General features: G+C 28.1%; 1 protein-coding gene across 2 annotated transcripts in view; it reads right to left on the reverse strand.

Annotated features, from left to right (window-relative positions):
• Nucleotides 1-18,153, reverse strand: part of LOC107447254 (lachesin) — a 108,633-nt gene that overhangs the window by 58,182 nt on the left and 32,298 nt on the right. The window lies entirely within an intron of this gene.

An 18,153-nucleotide genomic window follows, 5' to 3' on the forward strand; every position in this document is an offset into this window, starting at 1 on the left:
CACTTTGCAATATGAGATAAGGAAAACATTAATTGAAATTAAAATTACCAAACTATTGGGATCAAATTTTAAAAGTTACAACCATTTGTTCCATCGAAACTGAAAATCAGTATGTCGTGAGCACTTTTTCTGTTACCTAGGTCTTCTATTTTGGGAATAAGTGCATACCCATTTATTATGGGAGACGCCTTTAAAAAGTATCTAATGAAAAATTTCCCAGCTTTGTACACAAACTAAGACTTTTTCAATTTTTTTCTTCACTACTATTTACATTTTAACATTCTTTTGACTGCAATCTTTGCAGCGAAGTGGATTATTCTTGTCACTTAATTCAAATTATTTATCTCCCTAACCTCAGAAATTCCCAGTGCGTGAGTCTTGAGACTATAGCAGTCTTCGTTGTCACTTGACAAAGTGCAATAAAGTGCATGTAATATCGTCTTTGGCTGCAAGGAGAGTTTCTTGCTAACATTATATGTAGAAGAAAATTATTTCCTAACAAACGTTAGCAACGTAAGCAGATTGGCATAAAAACTATGATAGTTTGCTATCATGATTTTAAAAATTCAGCTTCAAAGCTTGTAGAATACCATAACAGAAAAGTAAAATAATAATAACGCATTAATAAAAACTGTAAAAATAGTGAGTTTCACGAAAATATAAGAGAAAGAAAAATAGGAATTGAATTAAAACTCTATCTGCCAGATTATAAAACTAAATAAAAGAGTTTATTTATTATGTAATAGTCTTGTGATAACAGATAAATGGCAAACAAGCGAAATTTGAAACATAATCCTTTTTCTTTTAATTAAAATAAAACGCTATTAAATCAAATCACGAAGTCGTATTTTTAATTAAAATGTAACAGCAGTATTATCAAATGTATAATGATTTAAACACATTATTTTTAAGAAAACAGTTTAAAACGTATGATTGTATCAACAAATGATCTCAGAGAAACACTTCATACGAAAAACAAAACCACTCTATAAATTAATGTCACTTTTCTCAACAACCCAAGACTTATCAGTAACAATGTTATCTTAAGGGTGTTATTTCGGAATGAATTCTGATGCTGGAGTCAGCATTATGCCTAATGCTGAAGTAAGTATTGAGTAAGGGAGAAGGAAGTTTGTTTTCAACAACATAAACATTTCAACCTCTGCCCACTCCAGAAACATTTTAAGGGGATGCCCGGAGGTTCCCATGGAAAAGAGCAGAAGGGACTAGCTGACTCTCCAAAACGAACATTTTATCGAGTTAAGACGAGTCCTTACGAGCATCAGAACCTAGACGATCGATCGCAGAAGGGTCGTTAAGGGATGGGACTCGATTATAAGTTTCCTCTGGGGCATTTTTTCTTAGTTCTGTGCTCTTACAGTGATTGAAAAAGACATCCATTGCTGAAAGAAATAAAAACTCTGCAAATAAAGAGATGCCTCTCGAAAAAATAGAAGTCAAAAGATAAAAAAAGCGAAATCTTTACGAGTTGCTGACTGAAATTGCAACCACCTTTAATCAGGATTCTCTCTGGAAGGTCGTGATTTCTAATGACCTTTGGTCACCGTGAATGTCTACCATTATGGCCTATTATAGGATTTGAACAAGGTTTTTCTAAAAGGTTAAGATATGGTAAAGGATGAAAAAAGCTAAGAAGGCTTTCTTGCAATAAAAATCGGGATATTTGCGACTATACATTAGAGGAAGTCATAAGCCATAATGATAAGTCCTCTCTTAAGAGTTGATCTTAGTTATTTCCTTTATTAGTTTTTATATTTATCCGATAAAAGTTCCTTGAAAGATTTATTTCAAAAGTAAATAGTAGTATTTTGTTGCTGTTCAATATTTTCAGATTTTTTCCCGTTATTATTTATTAAATACAATTGCTTAGTAGTTTAGTTATGAGGAAAAAAAAAGAATTGCTTTTTATAGAATTATCATAATTTTAATTATATTTGAAATAGTTCTTCTCTCTAAGTCATTTTTTCTCAAAAAATATTTTTTTTCAAATAACTATTACTAAAACAACAAAAAATAATGCATCTATTTCTAAAACAGAATTTTTACAGAAAATAATATGTTTCAAATCTCTGACACATAATGCATGTTGCGCAAAATTGGAAAGAAAATAAGTTAAAGATGCTTAAATATACTTAAATCTATCATAGCATTAAAGTTAAAGATACTTAAATTTGTTACAACATTACAAACTAGATGGCATTGCATAGGGCACAAGTCATGCGATATAACAGAACTTGATTGTAAATCATCACTGCCATTACAACCTAATGACCTAAGCCTTCGATGATCACGAAAATGAACTAAGATCAGAGAATGTTTCGCTCCTATATACATCAAGTAACATTAAAAAAACTGTAGTTGCTTTGGGGTGAAAAATGCCACTCGAAATACGACTTGCTAATAGAGTTCATTTAAAAGAGTTAAAGAGCATGTTGATATTGATGGAAACTACAAAAATGTTTGTTAAAATGTTTATATCTTTGAATTTGTAAATATTAAGAAGAATTTAGTTTTATCATTTTCCATTAAAAAAATTTTTTTTTTCTTAAATGGAAAATGATAGTAAAATGGTATTATTTAACTTTCGGTCATTCATTTTTGTTAATCTTAATAGTTTTTTTTAATTATAATTATTTGCTTTGATGGCGAAAAATTCGTTTACAAGTGGCGGCTGTTGTATTGCTTTTGGATGCACTATGCGTCGGAGCACTTATTTGTAATCTGAAATTAAGATGTTTATATTCCCTTAAGACCCATCGCGCCGAATTCATTAAAGTAATGCACTAAAGAGAAGAGCTGGAAAGAAGAAATCGACACAATCTGCTATGACGACAGAGAATAGCAGTACTGTAACAACACAGTAAGACTTCCTGTAAGTGTTTTTTAGGAAAGACGGTGAAAGGTTTTGTAATAAAAACGTGTTTCTGTAAAACTAAATTATCTAAAATCAAGCGTAATTAAACAAAAAAAAATTATATGCTGAAAAATAAGAAAAATAAATGGAAGAACTGTACTGATTCATTTAAGAAGGACGTGAAAAATTGCAGTACCATGATTTACGCCAATGATTCTAATTGATTTTGGTAATGGTACAATTGAAATTATGAAACAATATGCAATGTACAAAATTATTATAGACGTGGTAGCAGTTTAGGAGAAAGGTAAAATATTGTCATGCTATTATTGATGCTAGATGCTTAATCAAATTTGGTAATGGATATTTCCGGGATTATAGTTATAGGAAGCAAATATACTTACTTTGCACAAGGACCTTCATTAAAAATGCACCAATACTGTGTAGTTTCGTTGTAGGTGATGTGGAAAGAGATTTTTTGCCCCCCCCCGAAAGGGAAAAGCACCGGTGAGAATTGCTAGAAAGAAGTAAATTGTGACTATCATGTGTTAGCCTCAAGCAACGGCATTATACCAAACTGTACTGAATTAGGTTGAAAAAGTCAGTAATAAATGATGCTTAAATAAAATAACAAAACGGTACATAGCATTAAACAGTTTTTTGAAGCCTGCTTAATCATTAAAGCTATGCACACAATTAAACTAAAAAAAAAAATTATGAACATGATATTTTTTTAAAATTTGTTCTGCAAGATTTTTTTAGCTAATATGGCAATTGTATCTTTTATCCTTAAATACTATAATAAATTCTAATTTACCTCATAGCTCATTTATTTGAAGCTGATGGATTTAAAAAAATATTTTTACAGAGAAAACGTGTTCCCATGAGGTAAAAGGCTGTTATAAAAAAAAACTTTCAAAAAAACTGTTTTATGGTAAAAAAACAGTTTGTTTACTGATATTCTTCGACATTTTAGCGAAAAAAATACATTCTTGTAACTTAAAAAATCGTTGAAACTACGGTTTTGCTTCGTACATTTTACAGTTTTGCACAACCAAACTACCTGCCAAATTAAAGCCATAAATTTCACGAAATTTTTTACAGTGTAGTTGTCAATAGAACATTATTGATTGTAACACTTTGCAATACAGATTAATTACTTGTAACTAACTAAATGCAAATCACCTATAAATATTTAAAAATAAAAATTTTTTTAAAATTAAATTTACAAGCAATATAAATAAAGTTTGTCAGTATCTACTTGAAATTTAAACTAAATGAAAGAAAAACATCGTTAAATAAAACTTAAACCGTCTGAGTTCGAAAATTCGTCGCCAACAACAAATTATTTTCCATTTCCGTTTAGAACTGCACTGATCGAAACAACATCAGTTTCTACCCCTCTCTGCATGCAGTCTTTTCTGGCTATCACTGAAAACAGCTGACACTCTTCGAATGTTTTCCCATCCCCCGTGTGTCGCTGAGTCCGCGAAGCTGACACTAATGTTTGGCGTGGAGGAGGCGAGCTTTAATGATTCTCTAACATCGATTCTTGTGGCTTTTACCTGCCCGAGAAACAGTGAACAAATGGAACGCGGTCGTTAAACACGAAGAGCCGACAAGTCACTAGAGACGAAATGCTGCTGGTTCCGAATTCTTGGAAATGTTTGTGAATGAAATTCGTTTTAAGAGATTCTTTCCCCTAGAGAGAATAGAACACTTTCTGGCTCTTAGACAATATTCTAAAAGTGATGCTAGAGGCGCTTTAGCTTTATCTTTTGTTATTTTGCATTGTGGAATTATTGCTTTTCTTTCGTTACTGAAGTGTATCTGCTTTGCTTAAAACATGTTAAATATAAATATGTTATAAGTAAATATGTGAATACATTATCACAATACCGTAATTTTTTGCCTCAGTTTTAATGTTATATATTTGCTGATAATTCAACTCAAACATTGTCTGTTTTCTTCTTCTTTAAATTAAAACAATTCTTTAAACTAAATTAAGTTTCGTTTTGTTTTCTTTAGATTAAAACTTGTTGAATAGCTTGCATTCAAGTTGTAAAAAAAATTTAAAATTATTCGAGATTTGAGAAAATATTTGTACAATTAAACGAGTGTATACATTTGTATAGATTTAGTTGTTTGTTAAATACAGCAACACGGACGGACAATGTGTGGTCACATTACCTACACTGTAAAAAATGCTGGGAAGAGTTACAGTAAAAAAAAGCACCGGTACTCAAGGTGTTGATACTTTTTACCGCTAAATCCATTTTTATCTGATACAGAACAAAAAAAATCTTATCTATCTTAACTCTTACAGTAACACTTTTATCATAAGGTTAGTGAATCATTCTAATTGAGTAAATATTTCTGTAAAAGTTACAGTATGATATTTTACGAATGATAGCATAATTTTTTGCCTCAGTTTTAATGTTATATATTTAATGAAAATTCAACTCAAACATTGTCTGTTTTCTTTCCCTTTTTAAATTAAAAACATTCGTTAAATTAAATTAAATTAAGTTTCGTTTTTTTTCCTTAAATTAAAGCTTGTTAAATAGCTTGCATTCAAATTGTAAAAAAAGTTTAAAATTATTTGAGATTTGAGAAAAGATTTGCACAGTTAAACGAGTGTATACATTTGTATAGATTTAGTTATTTGTTAAATACAGCAACACGAACGGACTATGTGTGGTCACATTACCTACTCTGTAAAAAGTACTGGAAAAAGTTTCAGTAAAAGAAAGTACCGGTACTCAAGGTGCAGATATCTTTTACCGCAAAATCCATTTTCATCGGATACACTCAGAACAGGAAAAAATCTGATATATCTTAACTTTTACAGTAATACTTTTATCATAAAATTAGTGAATCACTCTAATTAAATAAATATTTCTGTAAAAATTACAGTATGCTATTTAACGAATGATTCACCTAAAGTTCCGGTACTTCATACCGTAATTTGATGAATTACACTGACTTACTCTAATAGAATAAATATTGCTTTTAAAATTACAGTTATTATTTAACGGTCACCTTATTTTTCTTTGTAGTATATTACTGTATTTTCAAGCAAGTTTTATTGTAATTTTATCCGAAATTTTTTGTAGTGTAGCTCAAAAGCCCATGATCGAAGATTCTCTTTACGCTTAAATATGAGAGAAGACAAAAAGAAAAGTAGCTCATTTTCTAAAAAGTGGAGCCGCAGTGAAACGGTAAATTAGTCAGGAAAAAGTCTGAGATTTATATTTAAAAAAATTTATTTGAATGTAGCTATTTCATTACATCTACCATATAGTGAATACTAAGAGCATGATCTCTTTCGTACACTAAGTTCATTATTTACAGACCCATAATAAATGGATAAAAGTTTATGTGCAGTTTCCTGTATCATCACTTATGCGGATGGCCAGCACATAAACATAAAAGTCATTACCTCACTCGTTTGAAAATGATTCATTACATCGAAGCGCAAAATTTTTGATGATCTTCCGAGAGGAACGTTCTGTGAAGCGTTAGGTATAACAGACCTGCTTGTCACATATTAGACACAAAAACAGCTTACAAAGATTAATGAACGCAATTAACTTCAACTTGCTGTGTTAAACTAAAGAATGACATGCAAAGGAATTATGGGTAGAAAAATTAATAAGAAGCTTGACAGGAGATGTTTGTTTATAAAAGTTCTTTTCGATGAAAGTACAGCATTGCAATTCGAGGAAATAATAAATGTGTAAATTTTTTGTGTAGATTGAACTAATGAATGACTTCATAATTAGAAATGAATGACTTAATTGTAATTTAATTAAATAAATGTCAAAATTTAAAATGTCAAAAAAATATTTTTTTTGTTATTGGATAATAATTTGGTATCGCTTATTCACAGAATATATTTACTGACGGTTAAATTTAGATTTTTCGTGAAAAAAAGTTATTTGACAGATAAGCGTAAAAACGTTAAAAAATTTTATGAAATTATTATTTTACTGCATGAAATAATTATTTTATTAGATGAAATCATAAACTATTATTACTTAACTTGAATTACTTAATAATATTTTTTAGATTAAACTAATGAATGGCTTTATAATTAGAAATGAATGACTTAATTGTAAATTAATAACTTGAATTTCAAGGTTTAAATGATAAAAAAATATTTCTTTACAATTGGAGAATAATTTGGTATCACTTATTCACAGAATTGAATTACTGATGGTTAATTTTTTTGGGGGGAAATTTTTTTATAAGTCAGGTGGATGGAAAAATATTAAAAAAAAGTAATTAGAAGAAATCAGATAATTGAAACAAATCTTCCTTTTTTTAAAATATCCGTTTTGTTTTCTGTTGCATTGTCTTTCATTTTATTGATTTACAACATTTTATTTACTTACATCCCTACAAATACTAGAAATTCCCTTAAAGCAACTTACAATTATTTTAAATGACTCCCATATTATTTTTCACCACTTTTTAAAAAAAAATTACGCAAATAAATAATGCAGAAAAATAAATAAGAAGCTTGACTTGAGATGTTAATTTACAAACTTCTGTTGATGTAAATTGAGCATTTCATTAAAAGAAAATTATGTTTGTTAAAATGTCTAGTTTTGTAAATGAAAAATAAGTTAATGGATTAATTAATAATGTAATATGAATGACGCATCCGTATCTTAATTAAAGAAACGCCAACAACAGTCAAATATTTCATGAAATGTGATTTACATTCATTTTTAATTTAAAGAGTGTAACTTGATTGCTATGCATAAAAAATTATTTTTTTACAAAAAAAAGAGAAGATATAAAAATAGTGAGAGTAAAAAAATAAAAAACGTAGCTTATTATTTATTTATATGTGTATCGATTTATTTAAATTAACTTGTTTTGACTTTTTGTCATGTTGTCCTTGAATTTGAAACATATCTACAGTTTTAAGAACATTCTTTCTGTTTCAAATGATGTTCAAGTACTTAAAATGAAAAAAATATATATATTATTCTATTATTTATATTGTTTTACTTTCTAAAGATTGACATTTGAAAAATAATTATCCATAAACGAATGGTAGGGAACTTGACAAAAAATGTTTTGCTTACAGAAAATAAACAATACATTTTCTGACATTACTTCCTCTTTTTAACACTGAATATTAATCAATCAGTAATAATTTAAAATGAATAAATGCATAATTTACATTTAGCGTGATTAATTAATCACAAAATTAAATAAAGATAAATCATATGTATGAGTTAATTTTATTGCAAAATATTTCTTGTTACATTTTCTAAAGCAGTAATTTTTATACGGTTTAATTTATTTTTAATAAGGAAATTGTAATTTAACCTTGTCTGTATGTTACCTTATCTAAAAATTAAAAAAAAGAACAAAAATTATCTTTATCTGAAAATAATAAAAAAAGAGAAACTGAAGGAGAACGAGACAATGGAAGCAAAACGAAATTGAATAAACTACTATTAAGATTATCATATTTTTTTTAACAGTTTTCATTGTGTTTCCTTCATTTTATGAAACATCCTTTTTATTTTTTTAAGCCATGTATTAAAAAAAAGTTATATATTTTTTTATTAAAAAAAACTTAACAAATAGAAATTTCTTTCACTATATCTAAGAGCAATGCGTTTATAAAATACACACTAAAAGTTAATTTCCATTTTTCCCGTTTTGACACTTTAAAAATTTCAAATTAAAAATAATTATTTTACTTTATTATATACTTTAAGCTTCTTGTAAAATTTCTAAGAGAACAAAAGGCTCAAAAAAAACTTTTTTAGCTGAGCAATGCAAGAGATTTAATTAGAAATAATAGATTAAATGTAATAAACGGATTCTGTTACAAATAAAAAAATGCACTAAAAAGTTATAACTCAAAATTACCTCAAATTATAATTTATAAATCACACCAAGAACACATTGCCAATAACATGGTCTTAGGGAACATTATCATACCGACATTAGATTAGTTCAAAGTGACGGACATCATAATTTAGTGGTCCGCTGAGGAAACACATTGAATTTCAGTTTTTTCTAGGTAGATGGTTTTAAGGATTGTTTAGCACATGTTGTCGTCTGCATCTCATCAAGATATAATAAGAACAACTCCAGATTGAAGGTTTCAGGAAAGTGTCAGGTCTCAAGCTAATTAGGTAATTAGGTCCCCGACCCCCCCCCCCAAATATGGGTATACTGGGAAAATGTTCAACTTGTCGCCGTGACAGTCTCCCACCTATCCGGAGGTGGTCAGAGAGTATCTGGCACACGAACCAGCCAAGAGGCCCGGCGAAGCCCCTCCGTGGCATTTATTTGAAAACAAGAAAAACATAGTACTATTTTGGAAACTATAGTACTATTGGTGGTGATCGAGCAAAAATACAAAAGTTACAAATTTACCTCAAGAATTAAAACGCTTTACATGTATAATTGTTGTGATTATTCCGACTATTAACTAACAGGCGAAGTTAAACATTTAGAGTGATGTTTGCAATAAAATAGATGAAAAATTCAAATAAATAGATGAATTAAATTAATAGATGAATTAATAGATGAATTAAAATAGATGAATTTATAAATTGGCCAACGGACCCTTATAAATAGTGTCAGGTCTTAAGCCGTTTCTTATGTGGAGACATGACTCTCCAAACCTAAATCAAAACGAACTGTTTTCTAACCAGAATTTTATCTTCGTAACCATGGTAACTACTAGTGTATGAGTCTGGTGTCAGGAGGAGTTCTCGTGCTTGCCGAATAGTCGAGAATTTCGTGCTTAGAGCCTTAATTTTTGAAGAGATTGTTGTTCAAAATACTGATTGGTTGATCTCCCGTGAACAAGGAATATTCATTTCGAATTGTTGGAACTTTAAGTTTCTTGAAATCCTTATTCTCACAACATTGAATGGTTTCATCTGAAATATCCCGATACTACATTCTGATGCAGCATATCCTGAAACAGTATATTTCTTGTGAACAGATGAGCTAAATTGTGACACAATTTCAAAGATTATCGGAAAAATTGGAATTATTGCTGGCATTGAAAAGCTGTCAGGTTCTGAATTTTACATGACGATCAACAATAAAATACTAAAAAATCAACAATGCTCCGCTGAATTTAACAAAATTTGAGAAAATAAATGGACTTTTGTATTCAAAGAAGTGATCGTTATTCAAACATTTATTTTTAAATTTAAATTATCAACTTGATGTTAGTTTTCTTAAGCTTTTTTTCAAAAAGAAAGACTAACAATTTGATTCCGTCATAGTTTACTTTCAATCAAATTCTCTAACTAGTAGGTCTCTAGAATGCTTAACGTTTATTTGGTGACTTAACTCATTTTCAATAAAAGAATAGAAATTGTGTGCGATAAGCAATAATGTATTGTTTAATTTATAATTTAACATTTTCTAATTCGTATTATTTCTATCTTTTAAATGGTTCATTTAAATTTTTTTAGAGGATTGATCGAAGTCACGAAAAAGAGATCATAATCATATATGAACAAGCTCAAACGATAAAAATTACAAAAAAAAAAATTCTGGTAGATAATTTAATGACATAATGTAATACTTAGAACTGCATTTATGACTTTAAAGTTTGCTCGTAACTTAGTTTGACGAGTTGTTTGCATGAAAATTTAATACTTATAATTATTTGCGGTAAAAGCATTTAAAATATTTCTGCAGAAAAGATAATGATCAGAAGTGACAATATTCAATTATAATGAGTTTCTGCGTAACGTGAGGTTTAAGTTCTAATTTAAGTTGGTGGGGTTATATTTAAGTTTAAATTACGTTAAGTGCTTATCGTTAATCTACTTTCTCCATAAGCAGTTTTGAGGGAATTTAAAATGTGCTTTATAACTCCGAAATTCTCCATTACTTTAAATCTCTCTCAAGGGAGAAATATGACCGCAGTCAGGAGTTACAAATAACAATTATTAAGAATGACATTTCATGGAGCTAATTAACTAAACGGATTCATTTTAAAACACTTGACTAATTGTTTCGTAATTGAAATACATTGATATTCAATCTATTTCAATTATTATGAAATATATTTTATATCACTTTGATACTTGATATCACAATGATAAATCATATTTTCCTTACTTTTGCTTTGAATATCCAGCTGTAATAATATATATATATATATATATATATTGGAATATATATATCCAATATATATATATATATATATATATATTGGAATTTTTTATGGAAATTGATTATTTAGTGTTTGTACCGATAAGCAAATCATAATTTATTTTTATTTTTTATGTTACATAAATACAAGTTAGTTTTATTGAAATTGTTTCAATTTTTTTTTTATCAACTATATATACTCAATTTATAACTCCATGTTTCTTGTTTTCTAAATTGAGTTCAGAAAACTTAAATAAATTTTTATGCTTGCATTTCTATTGGTATTAAGTAGTTAAATAGACGCCGAGAAAAAATAACGTGGTAAAATTGCCAGAATATGGAAAGCAATTATAAGTGATTTTTGGCTCCGTTGAAACCCCCATAAGTATGGTAATTTATAGCGTATGGGCTTTGATAATAACTTTAGATAAAATTACAAATAAAATATAGTTTATTATCATGCTGTTTGGACCTAAATGTAGCATTTTCATCGAAATAAGAGTTGATACTTTTAACAGTGCTAAAATAATTCCAGATAGCACAAGGTTCCAGATTGGTAACCTTTATTTTACTTAGTAAACAACTTTTAACAGTGCTAAAATAATTCCAGATAGCACAAGGTTCCAGATTGGTAACCTTTATTTTATTTAGTAAGCGTTTGTTAACTTTATTTTTGGTCTTTTAGAGATTTTCATTTCTAATCAGTTTTGTATTTTTACTAAATGTTTGGCAGTAAAAACTATATTTTTTTTTAAAAAGAAGTAAAAAAAGAAGTATTTTCGGTAAGCCATTGCTATAGCAAAGTAAAGATTACCAAATGAATGGTTTAAACACCGTATGTTTTGGTTTAATTATAGAATTATAGTTATTTTATCACGAAAGTCTTTACCATACATGTATGGTAGCTTTACTAGATTTTTTTCTCCGTGTATATAATTGCTAATATTTTGTGACAGCCACAGTAAATGGAAGATTGGATTTTGAAGTGTAAAAAAAATAGAAATAATTTTGTAGTTAAAGATAAGATATTGTTAGTTTTTTTTCCGCTACCATGGTATGTTTCTCAAAAACATTGATATTTTAAAGTAAAATACACTTTCAGCAATATTTTACTAAAATATTTATTATAAAAAAATAATTTAAATGAAATATTTATTGATTATATTTTCAAACACCAGATCTATGAATAAAAAAAAAACTGAAGACAAATTATTGAAAAAGTATACTGAATAGAGTCAATTTCTTATAACCCTTGTTCGATAAGACTAGATTATTTCAATTTTTCTAATTTAATATTTCAGTTTCTGTTCGCAATTTACTCTCAGCATAAAAAGATACAAAGAAAAGCAAAATCCGAAACACGCGAACAACTCCAAATCTGAAACCTCGATAAGATTCTTTTTCAACTGCTCTTCTAGCAATTTATTACCCACGCCTTCTGTTTATTGAGAGAAGAAAAAAAGTAAAAAGTAGGGGCAAAAATTTCATCAAAATACCCCTTGATCGAAGATCACGCAGAGGCGGCGTAATAGCTGCAATGAGCCTGGAATAAAAATGGAGATGAATATGATTATTATACGAGAGGAAAATGTATGTTTTTAGATTTTGCCTTTTTTCCAATAATAAAACTTGAAATTACTTATTGCAGAGAAAGAAAAAGAAACGTTGAGTAGTGAATGCATTAAAATGATTCAATGGTAAAAAGCGTGGAGCATAATCATATCACGTTATTCTTGGATTAAGAAGATTCAGCCATTTTTCTTTCACTAAATGACATATTAATGATCACAAGTATGTAAAAATGATCACTTTCATCTAACTCTTCAAGAGTAATTTAAGTATAATCGTTACTCTTCACTGGATAGGAACAGTAAAGAGGTTTTATTCTTCTTTATGTCGGATAATTTTCTCCGATACGGTTTTTAATGCCCATAAAATTATGTTTCTTTTTTTTAAGGTTGCAGATGAAGATGGTAATTTTTAAGAATGTGGATGCAGTTTCAATAAGAACTAACTTAATAATTAGGGACAATAATAAGCCCTTTTTTATGTACGTGATAATTTAGTTACTTTGCCATTATTTTTCAACAAGAATATTAACGGTTTCAAAGAATTTTTTTTTAAAAAGTGATTATCATTAGATTTGAAATAGTTATTGCTTCGCTCCTTATGAGTTACAAGATTTACTAACTGATTGAAGTGTTACTTCATAAATCCATTGAAGGACTTTGCATTTTTATCAAAGAAATTAGCTAATTTTAAAAATAACTGGTTTTGTCATTTGTAAAATTAGTACATGTGTACAAATCATGTTAAAAACTAGTACTGAATTAAATGTGTTCTGAAAGCAAATTAGATTTAAACGAGATTTTTTTCGGTTCCAAAACATGGGCTTAAGTCCGATGCCTATATTCAAGTTATGTATATTTATGCGTTCGTATATTTATGCTGTGTATCGCGCTATGAATCTTTATGTTATGCATCGAGTTATGTATCTTTGAAATACGTATCGATGTATACATCTTAATAACTATTTATCTTTTATGAGTATGTTTGAAGAAGTTTGAAGCATTCACCTCCCTTCTTTTTGGTTTAGTGTTTGGGGATAGGATAAAATGTCAAGGCACTGGAGTCGGACTAAAACTAACTATGCACTCTGTAGAAGGAAGGAACAGAAAGGTCAACAATATAATGGTCAACGTGTAGTTTGGAGACGTGAAATCTTAGATTACTGAAAGAAGACAAAACCCTATAAAGAGTTCCAATTATAATCTAAATAAATCGGGACCGAGAAAAGAAACATTTTTAAAAGGAAATATTATAAGTATATTTTATTTTAAGTTAGGTTTTTAATACAATAATTTACAGATAAAATATTTTTATCAACAATATTCTACATAAAACAACTTGTATAATGTGTCCAAAATATCCAATTATCTAAATCTAAATAAATACAATAAATTATCTAAAATACTTAAATTAAAAAGAAATCTCTAGTTGCAGTTAAACCATCAACATTTATGTTAAATTTTTAGGCATCAATTAATAGTCTACCCTTGATTTGGAATGCCAGCAAGATAGGTTTACATAACTGGAATTTTTTTTAAAATTTTTTGAAAATTCGTATTTTACTCCTACTATTTAAAGTCATCCAGACATAATAGAAAAAAAAAGTAAAGTTCATACAACTAAAACGACTGGACGGCAAAAAATATCAATTCAATTTTTTCGCGTTTAGAGTCTTAGAAAGGTTCTTGTTTATAGAACTGAAACTATAGTATGCCAATTTAAGTATTTTCATCTGTGCTTTATTTACTTTGTTTTTTGCTTTGGTCTACATATCCCAAAGCATACCCATTCTTATGTTGGATCATCCAGACATGTTTAATATAAATATATATACTAAAAATAACATTTATTCAATACATTTGATAACTAAAAACAAAACTACTCTCAAATATTATATTTATTAACTAAATAATTTTTTTCTGAAACATATCTTTTAACGCATGAAAAATGATAAGTGCTTTCCGAAAATCTTATATTTAAAGTTCGAAAAATCTTTAAATATAATATAGATTCTACTTAAAGGAAATAAAAACAACAAATATAGATAAACTGTATTTTAAAACAGTTTTTTACGTCTCGTCAAGATAGGGTTTTGAAAGGAAAGTTGACATTATTCCGATGGATACTTGAATACGACCAGTTTACAGCGGTAATAAATTGTTTTATAATGGCACTCGATTCTAAAAATAAAAATACGCTTATTCTTTTTCTGACAGGAGAGGAAGATGAATGAATTTGCTTTCACGATACTTTTAAGAAGATATATGATAGCAGTAAAATTAATACATAAGAATAATAGCTCTGGCTAAAAGAATTTTCCAGACACGTTTACCTGCATATCGGTAGTTAAAGTTTTTAATATCATGAGATTTATTTTTTGGAGGAAATTAAATGCATTGTTTCTTATTAAATGCATTGTTTCTTATTAAATTCATTGTTTCTTATTAAATGAATTGTATTAGAATATCCGTATGTTTCACATAAGGTACGAAATATTATGTCATAATTGAGCAAGCTAAATATTTATGTGTGTGTTATAATTAAAAAATGAAGTTCTGGAATCAGTAAATTTTAATTTTGCATGCATTTGTAACGGAAATTGTATTAATGAACGAATATAATGTTTTATTTTGGTTGCAAGAAGTAGAGAATAAAATATTCTAATTCAATGTGATTATTCTTGTTCGTTTTTGACATTAAAAGAAGAGAATTAAATAATGCTATTCTAGGTGATAATTCTTGCTTGTTTCGGATGTTAGAAATGGAGAAAAAAAATGTAATTCAAGACAATAACTTTTGTTTGTTGTACATGTTAGAAGTAGAGAATAAACTAATACAATTCAAGTCTTTAACTCTTGCGTGTTTTGTAGGTAAGAATTAGAGAATGAAATAATGTAATTCAAGGCGATAACTCTGATTTGATTTGGATGCTATTTATGGGAACGGAATTTATTCTGATTAGAAGAGTTAACTATTTTTTAAGGCTTTTTTCGAAAACTCTGTAGTAGCCTGAAATTATGCTTTTTTGCAAATAATATGTTATTTTCATTCATATGTTGAATTTGCAATAATTACTCATGGCAGTTAATTCAAATTTAGCCTAACTTTACTCAGTGCCCTCTATGTTTATTTTAAAAAATGGTGCAAACTAGAGAAAGGCCTCAGTTTTGAGAAAATAAGAAGCGCTTGTGGTCTAATTTTTAATATTTGAAAATTTACTCTAATGCGGCTTTTGCAATTTTTGTGAAAATAATAAGACAGTGATATAAGATGACATAATAAAAGACGATGATATCGAAGGAGAAAAATGTCACCAAATTGGGGTGTTTTAAAGCAAGTTTAATTGCTTTAAAATATTTTAGTCATTTGTCCTTTTTAAAGCCTAGATAATTCTTCACGGCAAGATGGCATGCATAGTTAAAAATCATTGCTTTACCTCAAGTACGAGGTACGTAAACTGTGAATGTTATTTTCCTTGGTTAATGATTTTCGAAAAATTTTGTTCTGATGTTTAATTTTAGAGAATGTTGAGTCGTAAAGTTAAAAAGTGTTTTTCTTCAAGCACAGAAAATACCCAGTTCCACATTACTATGCGAAAAATTAATACAGAAAAATATTATTGCATTATTACGAAATATTATAGTATGACGTTGAAGCAATTTTTCCGACGGAGCATTTCATATGAGAAATTCATATACTTTGATTCATGTGAATTCCATATATATATATATATATATATATATGGTCAAAAATTGTTAACCTGTTTACAAGCTAACAAATGTATCTACTAATAATGTATATCAACATAAAAACTGCATAAGAGTAAATCTCAAATCATTCTTCTACCTAGTTATTCATAGAATAATAAAGTAAGAGATTATGATTGACATTATTCAGTCGATAGCTTTATGAGATAGTGAATCATAACTCGATAAAGCAAAGAGCGTTGATGCGAAAAGATTTTATCTACCGAACTGCAGTATGAAAAGTATGATAGAATTAAATATGTGGGATATTTAATTGTGTGCAATGAATCAGACGAATAATCCGGTTAATAATGACTGAATTATCTTTATAGATCTTTTAAATTATCTAAAAAAAGAATCATTAATATAAAATATGGGTATGATGTATTTCTTAATACCAATTCCATCGCGAGGAGATTAGTTTTTGTTACCGAGATGTGATACATTAAAAAGTTTTATTAATGAAATTACCGGTACTATATTTATATATGGTGCAAAATTTGTGGTGAAATATTTCTTCGTATTTGACAATCTATAATATTCTGTGAAGGAACACTTAATTTCAAGATGTAATCAAATGTAGCAATCATATAAAATTTAAAGTGTGTAACTAAATCTAAACACCTAAAGTGGAAAGAATATTACACCAAGATCATGCGCATTCACACCATATCAAACTATTTTTGCTTCTAAGAACACCTAAGTTGGCGTGCATAGAAGATCGTTCGTAAATTGTCTGCAATGTAATTCGAGATACAGCGAGTTTGTTGTTGCCTTTTAAGCTGCTTCTCATCTATTGAAACAAATCCTCGTGGTTAAAAATGTATGTATATTTTTAGTATAGAATAATTATGATTACATTCAAATTTTAAAACATCTTCGACTGATTTAAATAATTGCAATACTTTCTAATACCTATCTGTTTCTATTGAGTTAAACCTGAAGCAAATTCGTTTTAATATTCTCTCTGAGTTGTGCGTGTATGATTTATTAACAAACTAATTTTATTTTAAGAATCAGTGTATATACGTAGTCTGAATCTATTTTTTGTAATTTCATTGATTCTTCGTGTATCATATTAGTAGGTAATTAGTACGCTAATCTTTAGTGCTACTTAGTACAAAAGTCAGTTCCTACTACTGTGCACCATGTATTGTAGAATACACTCTTAAGGTTTTATTGCACCGATAGTAACGAATTATGTATAGTGTTTCCCTTCACCACTTTGGATTAAAGTATTTACACCCATTTTTGATTTTTTTACTGTGTAGGATTAGCTTTATTTTGAAATATAATAAAATTGATACGCATTGTAAAGCGGAAATACGAAAGATAAATTGAAAATAAACAATTATACTTACTGTTAGCAAAAAAATGCATTGCATATAAACACAGGAAAATAACAAATTCACTCAGATTTCAATAAAAAGTTAATGGGCAAAATTTGACGGAATCACTTTGCTTATCCTTATCCTGTTCAATAATTTATTCTTCATAAAGTGTCTCGAATTCTTGTTACAATTAAACTGAATTTTTAATTTATATTTTTATCTTGATATAATTTTTATTATATTTGTCAACGATAGTCGTCAGTTTATGCTACCTAAATCATAATAGAATTATGTCAAATAAAATTTATTAAAATGTCAAATGGAATTAATTTTTTTTTGATTTGAGCTTTAGTTGTTTTTATAGTTATTAGTGATACAGATACGAAATTTTAAATTTCTTTTATAGCCTATTACCTATCTTTAAAACTAACGTTTTCCAAAAAGAAATGGATTTGTAACTTTAAATCCCCCATTG

This window comes from Parasteatoda tepidariorum, chromosome 3, assembly GCF_043381705.1.
Source record: "Parasteatoda tepidariorum isolate YZ-2023 chromosome 3, CAS_Ptep_4.0, whole genome shotgun sequence".
Lineage (NCBI taxonomy): Eukaryota > Metazoa > Arthropoda > Arachnida > Araneae > Theridiidae > Parasteatoda > Parasteatoda tepidariorum.